Consider the following 8,266-nt stretch of genomic DNA (forward strand, 5'->3'; position numbering starts at 1 on the left):
ATGTTAGCTCCAGTCCTGTTCAATCGATCCAGCAATTCTGAACGTTGAATAAGGGATTAATTCCTCAGGCAGTACGAAAAGACTTCCTGTGGCTTTTTAATAGCAGGGAGGTCCCAACTACTGCCACTGTTGACAGCCTGTTGCCCCTTTTAACTCTGCTTGAGTGGGTTATGTCACAATGGTTCCTTCATCAGGTGTTTGTGAGCACAAAAATGCTGTTGGGAGTTTCAGCAGTGAAGGCTCAGGCATAACACACTGTTTGAAAGTCTGAACATTTCCTCTTTTTTTATTTAACAAAATTTATATACCACTTTTATAATTTATATACAAATTATTCGGAGAGTAAGTTAAAAATATACTATAGTTTATTCACTTCTAGGCTAGTTTACATGCTTTATTCCTTCTTACACTTTTATCCCACCTTTCCTCCACAGAGCATACACACTTCAGCCTCCAGCTTCTCCATTTTATCCTGACAGCAATATTGTGAGCTAGGGCCATAGCTCAGTGGTAGAACAACTGCTTAGCATGCAGAAGGCATCAGGTTCAGTCCCCAGCATCTCCTGGTGGGACTGGGAGAGATCCTGCCTGAAATCTTGGAGGGCTGCTGCCAATCAGCGCAAACCAAGTATCTTCAGCCTTTGAAGACCCAGGACCTACTTTTAATCATACTTGCAGTTGGGGACCCATTTCTTTATCTTTCCCCATATATTGGCAGGGTGGTAGCTCTCTGGTTGCAACCCACCTTGGATCGGGCTGCAGCATGTTAGTGGGTGCCAACATACCAGCTGAAGACCAGTGGTGTAGACAATACTGAACTGAATGGACCGCTTTCATGTGTTACTGTGTGTTGGGCTGAGAGAAAGAGAGGAACTGGCCCAAGGTCACCCAGTGGACTTCATGGCTGAGTTGGGATTTGAACCCTGCTTTGGCAGGTCCTAGTCTAACAGATGCAAAATATCTGGAGCATTGGGAAATTTCCCAAGAGTGTCTTCCTACATACATCCCTTCCTCACCCCCTTTAAAAATGAACTAAAATTCTTTAGCATACTGAGTTTTCAGAATGAAATTTAAATGTGGTACATCAGCCTAGTTAACTTGGGGGGGGGGTCCTGGTCATTGTGCCAAGTGGGGCCTGTTAAGTTGTGGGTGAACATATCAGACGACACAGTGATTCTTCAAACAGCTCTTGTTTATTCACAGGTCAGGACAGAACTGAACTGAAGGGTTCAATCAGCCTGCTTATATAGAGCTCCAGTACAACGTAACTGTAACAACTTTCTAAAACTATCCAATCAATGAACGTCACTTTTGATCTCTTATTTGCATAACTATCTACAGTATCCCCCTGCTGGCCCAGGGTGAGAACTTCAGTACATAACACAAATGGCTGCAGAAAGTGAATGCATGATGCCTACTACTGACTCCACCAAACATTTTGTGAGATGCAGATACCTGTGCTGGCTGCCAACATTAGAGGAATGGTGGAATTTGAACCCTTGGTCTGCTTGGATGTAATCTGAGAGTGAAGAACTGACACAACTAAACTACTGAGTCACAATAGCTATTCAATCAAAGTTTTTGGTTGTGTTTGTATGCTTTAAAATACTTTATTGCCCTGAGCTGCGACAGGATAGATAATAAGTTAGTTAACATAGAGCCTAACAAAACAATTGTGTGTTTGTGTGTGTGTGTACCCACTTACCTGAAAAGTATGTGTGACACACACACACACACACACACACACACTTTCCAGGTAAGTGAGTATAGGAGTGCAGCCTTCAAATCATTGCGTGGTATGAAACTACATTTTACTCAGAGTAGACACAGTGAAATTAAAGGCCCTAACTGTTAGGAATGTGGCTCACCAGAGCGCAGAGGAAGAGTCAGACTCAGAAACTGAGCTAAGTGAAAGAGGGACTGATTCTGCAGATGAGAGCTGGCTGACAGAGCTGAGAAAGGGCAGTTTGACCCCCCTTCCAAAAGAAGACACTGTTCGCTCTCAAGAAGCAGGAGGGTTAGAAGGCAGCCAGAGAGTTGCTAGGCAATCAGCAGATAAGCAGAGGTCTGAGACTGTGTCAAGTGGAAGGGGGGAGGGCGAAGGCCAGCCTCTCAGTCCCCGTTCTAGGAGACTGGACAAGATCAGAGGGCAGCAGAAGGGCAAGAGGGGAAAGGTGGGAGTTTGGTGTCCTTCCTGCTGTGGGAGGGGTGAAGATTCAGACTGACCAACTATCATCAATGTGAGGAGGCGAGAATGTGTTTTGTTGAAAATAAATGTACACAAAACTTCTGGAGAGTCATTACTTCTTATCGGGACTTGCTTGCCTGCCAGAGATCATTACACTAATTTAGTCATGGGTCCACTCTGAGTAAGACTTAGTTAACTTCCACCCATTTGCAATTATGAAAATGTGAGTGCAGGCTACCTGTTTTCGGTTTAGTCTGGTGGCCACATGACCCAGAAAAGCTGTCTGCAGACAAACACCGGCTCCCTTTAACTGAAGCGAGATGAGCACCGCACCCCATGGTCAAATTCAACTGGACTTAACTGTCCAGGAGTCTTACCTTTACCTACCATGGGGGGTGGGAAAGTACACCCTCTTTGAATTCTGTGGTTTTACATATTAGGACATAATAAAAATCATGCGTTCTTTAGGTTTTAAAATTAGGTAAATATACCCACAGATGAACAACAACACAGGACATATTACACTGTGTCAAGATTAATTTAACAAAAATAAAACCAAGATGGAGAAGCCATGTGTGAAAAACTAAGTACACCTTACGATTCAATAGAACCACCTTTAGCAGCAATAACTAGAAGTAATCGTTTTCTGATGACTTTATCAGTCTCTCCCATTGTGGTGGAGGATTTTTGGCCCACTCTTCTTTACACCGTTGCTTCAGTTGGGTTTGCTGGCATTTGTTTATGCACGGCTCTCTGGTCTGGATTTTGACTGGGTCATTGCAAAACCTTGATTCTTTTCTTTTTCAGCCATACTGTTGTAGATTTGCTGATGTACTTGGGACCATTGTCCTACTGCATGACCCAATCTCAGCCAAGCTTCAGCTTTTGGGCAGATGGCCTCGAGTTTGACCCTAGAATACTTCTCTGTACAGAGGAGTTCATAGTCGACTCAATGACTCCAAGGTTCCCAGGTCCTGTGGCTGTAGAGCGAGCCCAACTCATCACCGCTTTGCCACCCTGCTTAACAGTTGGTACGAGGTGTTTGTGCTGATATGCTGTGCTTGGTTTTGGCCAAATGTGGTGCTATGCATTTTGGCCAGACAACTCCACTTTGGTCTTGTCTGTCCAAAGGACATTGTTCCAGAAGTCTTGTAGTTTCTTAAGATGCAACTTTGTAAACTATCCTGACATGTTCTTTTTAGAGAGAAGAGACTTTCTCCTGAAAGCCCTTCCAAACAACCTACTGTATACTGGTTCAGTCTTTTTCTAGTTGTACTGTCATGAGCTGTAACACTGATGCTAAATGAGGCCTGTAGATCCTGTGATGGAACTCTTGGGTTTCTTGCAATTCTTCTGAAAATGGAACGGTCTGACCTTGGGGTGAATTTGCTGGGACGTCCACTCCTGGGAAGATTGGGAACTGTCTTGAATGTTTTCCGCTTTTGAATAATCTTTCTTACTGTAGAATAATGCACGTTAAATTGGGTAGAGATGGTCTTATAACCCTTCCCAGTTTCATGGGCAGCAACATTTTTTTTTAAAAAAGATATTTATTATAATTTTACAAAAAATGAAAAGTACAAAATAAAAATAGATAAAAAAAGACAATTCCATCTTTTCATCACTTTCTTTCGTCTGCTTATTTCCCGGACCTCCTCACACCTTCCTTTTTGTATTCCAGTTCAATTTGTTAGCTCAGCAAATCCTTTCCCTTCTTTGTCTATCCTAATCTTTAATCTTAAAATAATGTAACATTAAATTTTTGTCTGTTAATAATCCATTTTTTCCATACTCCTTATAGTACTATAGCTAAAAACCACATAACTTTCATCCAACATCATTTTAACACTCATTAATTTTACAATATTTCTGTAGATAATCTTTAAATTTCTTCCAATCTTCTTCCACCGACTCTTCTCCCTGGTCTCAGATTCTGCCGGTCATTTCTGCCAGTTCCATGTAGCCCATCACCTTCATCTGCCATTCTTCCAGGGTGGGTAGATCTTGTGTCTTCCAATACTTTGCTATGAGTATTCTTGCTGCAGTCGTGGCATACATAAAGAAAGTTCTATCCTTCTTTAACACCAATTGGCCCACGATGCCCAGGAGAAAGGCCTCTGGTTTCTTCAAGAAGGTATATTTAAATACCTTTTTCATTTCGTTATATATCATCTCCCAGAAAGCCTTAATCCTTGGGCACGTCCACCAAAGGTGAAAGAATGTACCTTCAGATTCTTTACATTTCCAACATTTGTTATCGGGCAGATGGTAGATTTTTGCAAGCTTGACTGGAGTCATGTACCACCTCTATATCATTTTCATAATATTCTCTCTTAAGGCATTACATGGTCCATAACTGTTCCCAGTCAGCAAACATAATGTTATGTCCAACATCTTGTGCCCACTTAATCATAGCAGATTTCACCGTTTCATCCTGAGTATTCCATTTCAACAGCAAGTTATACATCCTTGACAAAGTCTTAGTTTTGGGATCTAACAGTTCAGTTTCCAATTTTGATTTTTCCACCTGGAATCCAATTTTTTAATCCGAATTGTATGCCTCCATTATTTGATAATAATGAAGCCAATCTCACACTTTGTTTTTTAGTTTTTCATAACTCTGCAATTTCAGTTTGTCTCCCACTTGTTCCAAAATTTCCCAATATTTCGGCCATTTGGCCTCCATATTGAGTTTTTTTCTGAGCGTTCGCTTCCATCGGTGACAACCACCTTGGGGTTTTACTTTCAAGCAAATCCTTATATCTTATCCAAACATTAAACAGTGCTTTCCTGACAATATGATTTTTAAATGCTTTATGTACTTTGACCTTATCATACCACAAATATGCATGCCATCCAAATACATTATTAAAGCCTTCCAAATCCAAAATGTCTGTGTTTTCAAGGAGTAGCCATTCTTTCAACCAGCAGAAAGCTGCTGATTCATAATAAAGTTTAAGGTCTGGCAGGGCAAATCCACCTCTTTCCTTTGCATCTGTTAATATTTTAAATTTTATTCTAGGCTTCTCTCTTAGAGAAGCAATTGTCATGGGCAGCAACAATTGCTTCTCTAAGAGCATTGCTGATGTCTTTCCTCGGCATTGTGTTAAAACACATCTGAATGCTCCATCAAACTGCTAAAATTTTGACTTTTATAGAGATGGTCACAATTGCTGATGATCAGTTAACCAACACCTGTCTGCTACTTAACCTCATAATGATCCTTGTTTTATTTATTTTCTCATAAATAGATCACAATTTACATTTATAGCACTGCATATAACAGTGTGACTTGCCATCAAACCACCTAGGAGTTCAGTGTCAAACAGTTTTCAGTTCATCACCTAAGCCATATGTTAGCAACTGGACCACATACTAGCACAAATTCCTTCCAGCATTATTTGCTGTTTTTCCTTGCAAGAGTGCACCCAAACCTTTAACAGGGTGTCATTTGGGAATCTGTTGTATCTATTTGAAGATTGCATTCAGTTACTCAACACTTCCTTATTTGATCTGTAAGCCAGTTCACTATTGTGATTAAAACGATTACTGCGTAAGTAGTCCTGACATGTTAGAACCTTGTTAAAAAGAAAGATGATGAATGTTCATATTCAACTGATGAAGTAGGAGATGCATTTTAATTCATTAAATGTATAATAATTTCAAAAAAGTTATTTAAATACTAAATGCAAAGTGCCAAAAGTGTTTCACATACAGGTCATTCCATATCAAATGATCCTACTTTTTTACCTCATGTCATCCAATTTTCTTAACATTTTGTCTATTTGTTGAATGATCAAAACTAGGTTTAAATCTAAAATTTTACAGTTACAACAAAATACTGTACATAGCAAACAAAATTATGTCACCACTGGAACTCTTTAACTGGTGCCAAGATAACACTCCTTCTACTGAGTTGTCATTTTCAACAAATGAGGAGTGCAGAAAAGAACATTCCTAAAACAACCCTTTGAAACAGTGAAATCAATCAAGGGAATACAAGGATTTCATTGCTTTGTTCCATCTACATCCAGGCCAACAGAAATTGTGACCAAAGTGTACTCCTTTAGCAATGAGAGTGAGAAGTTCGACAGTGAAGGAGGTACAAAATCTCTGGATACAGCTGAGATAACTAGGTATGTAACCTGTGAATACAATAAAAAATGGTGGTTGACCTGTGTGCTGTCGGTGGACTATGAAAATGAAGACGTGACTCTGCCCTTCTGACACTAGCCGGGCTCAGTGTCATAATTTGTTTACACATCTAGTTGGGATGTTTTTAAGGTGAGGCGAGCAGAAGTTCTAACACCGGGTGTCAAACCAAGGACTGCAACTGGCCACACTTGGACAAAAAATGAAACATCATGGGCAACAAATTCTATTGAAAAGCGTTTGGTATAAAGTATAATTAATGGAAGAATAAATGTTTTAGACCCATTTGATGTGTAAGGTTTTTTCCATAATTTTGTTTGATATGTATTTTGTTGTAATGTTCATGAAATGAAGTACTAACAATTCTACCGTGCAACAGCAAGTTACCACTCACTAGCTTTTCAGATACAGTTTAATTGAATATATTTTTGAAGAAATGCCTGAAGTAACTGATATTATACTTTGAAGTCTTGTTTATTCTGTTATACTTAACCCAAAGAAGACTCATTTATCCTAAATAGAACCCAATAAGCCCAACATGTATGTACAAAATATGTTTTTAATGTTATCCCATTGAGATACCAAGATGAAATAATACAATTTGGGGAAAAATTTTAATCATTTTTAAAAATAACTTTAAAAAATTAAATTATGTAACTTTAAATTTTAAAGTGGGCCCATCATATGACATTTGAAGAGATTGGTTTTTTATTTTTGAAATCTCTCAATTCTGGGCTGAGCTTTTAAGGTTTTTGTGTAGTCTGGCAATGCCCCCCCCCAAAATGAAATTTCAAACCCTCATAACTCAAAAACAGGATGAGATAAAAAAATTAAAATTTTAGATTTAGACTTAGTCTTGATCATTCAACAAGTGTACAAAGCATTAAGAAAACTGGATGACATGAGGTAAAAAAAAATTGGATCACTTGATATGGAATGACCCATACATTACCTGTGAGTCACACTTAAAATGACCCTGCAAGGCAGACAAGTACGCTACAAAAGGTGGCTGAAGTTGAGGGATAGTGGTTCCATCAAGCCATGCAATAATTGATGAAATTTAACAAGAACCAGAGACTTCCATCTCATACCTTTTGATCTTAGCCATTAGAGCTGGAATCTTATGTACGCATAATTAGTAGTAAACATCATTGAATTCAGTGGGACTGACACTACTAAGTGTGCATGCAGATGGCTTTTCCCTCTAGCCCAGCAACAAGTGGCCCACAAGATGCCTGCAGGAAGCCCACAAGCAGAGCTTGAGTGAAATAGCCCTCCCCTGATTGTTGTTCCCAAGGTACTGATATTCAGAGGTTAGGGCGACACGGTCTGAAGCTTGTACTATGAGAGGCTAGGGAGGCAAGCAAACCAGCCAAAACAATTCCTCTTTCTTGTTAACTTCAGCACTGCCACCAGGAAGATATCTTTATTTTTCTCTGGCTGCTTCCTCTAAATACGCGTTTAACCTTCAGGACTTTAATTAGTCCAATCAACCTACTCCCAACACTTGGTACAGTGTTATAGCACTTAGACATGGCACAAATAACAGGGTCTCAGACCAATTTTCCCCAAAACCAGTTATGCTTTTACTTAGAATTTGGAATGGTAACAAGTTATTTTAAAATGAGAAATTGTTCTTAGAAAAAAGGTGATTTTTCAGTTTGTGTACTTACCCATTATAGAAAATGAAACATAATTAGAAATTAATCACATTCCGTTACCTGTTCTAGACTGTTTCCATAATCAAGCCAGTATTTTAATTGCATCACTCAGTTTAGTTTCTGAATCTCTCCAGCATCCTGAAAGTCCTATTCCTATACCTCCTCTGATCTTGCAGGTAGCATACAGCCATCATGACTAATAGGTGTCATGCCACTTTGCTTCTGCTTTGTGGTTCTCTGACATCACCCTCAGATCTACCTCATC

The sequence above is a fragment of the Podarcis muralis genome, chromosome 1 (genome assembly GCF_964188315.1).
Source record: "Podarcis muralis chromosome 1, rPodMur119.hap1.1, whole genome shotgun sequence".
Classification (NCBI taxonomy): domain Eukaryota; kingdom Metazoa; phylum Chordata; class Lepidosauria; order Squamata; family Lacertidae; genus Podarcis; species Podarcis muralis.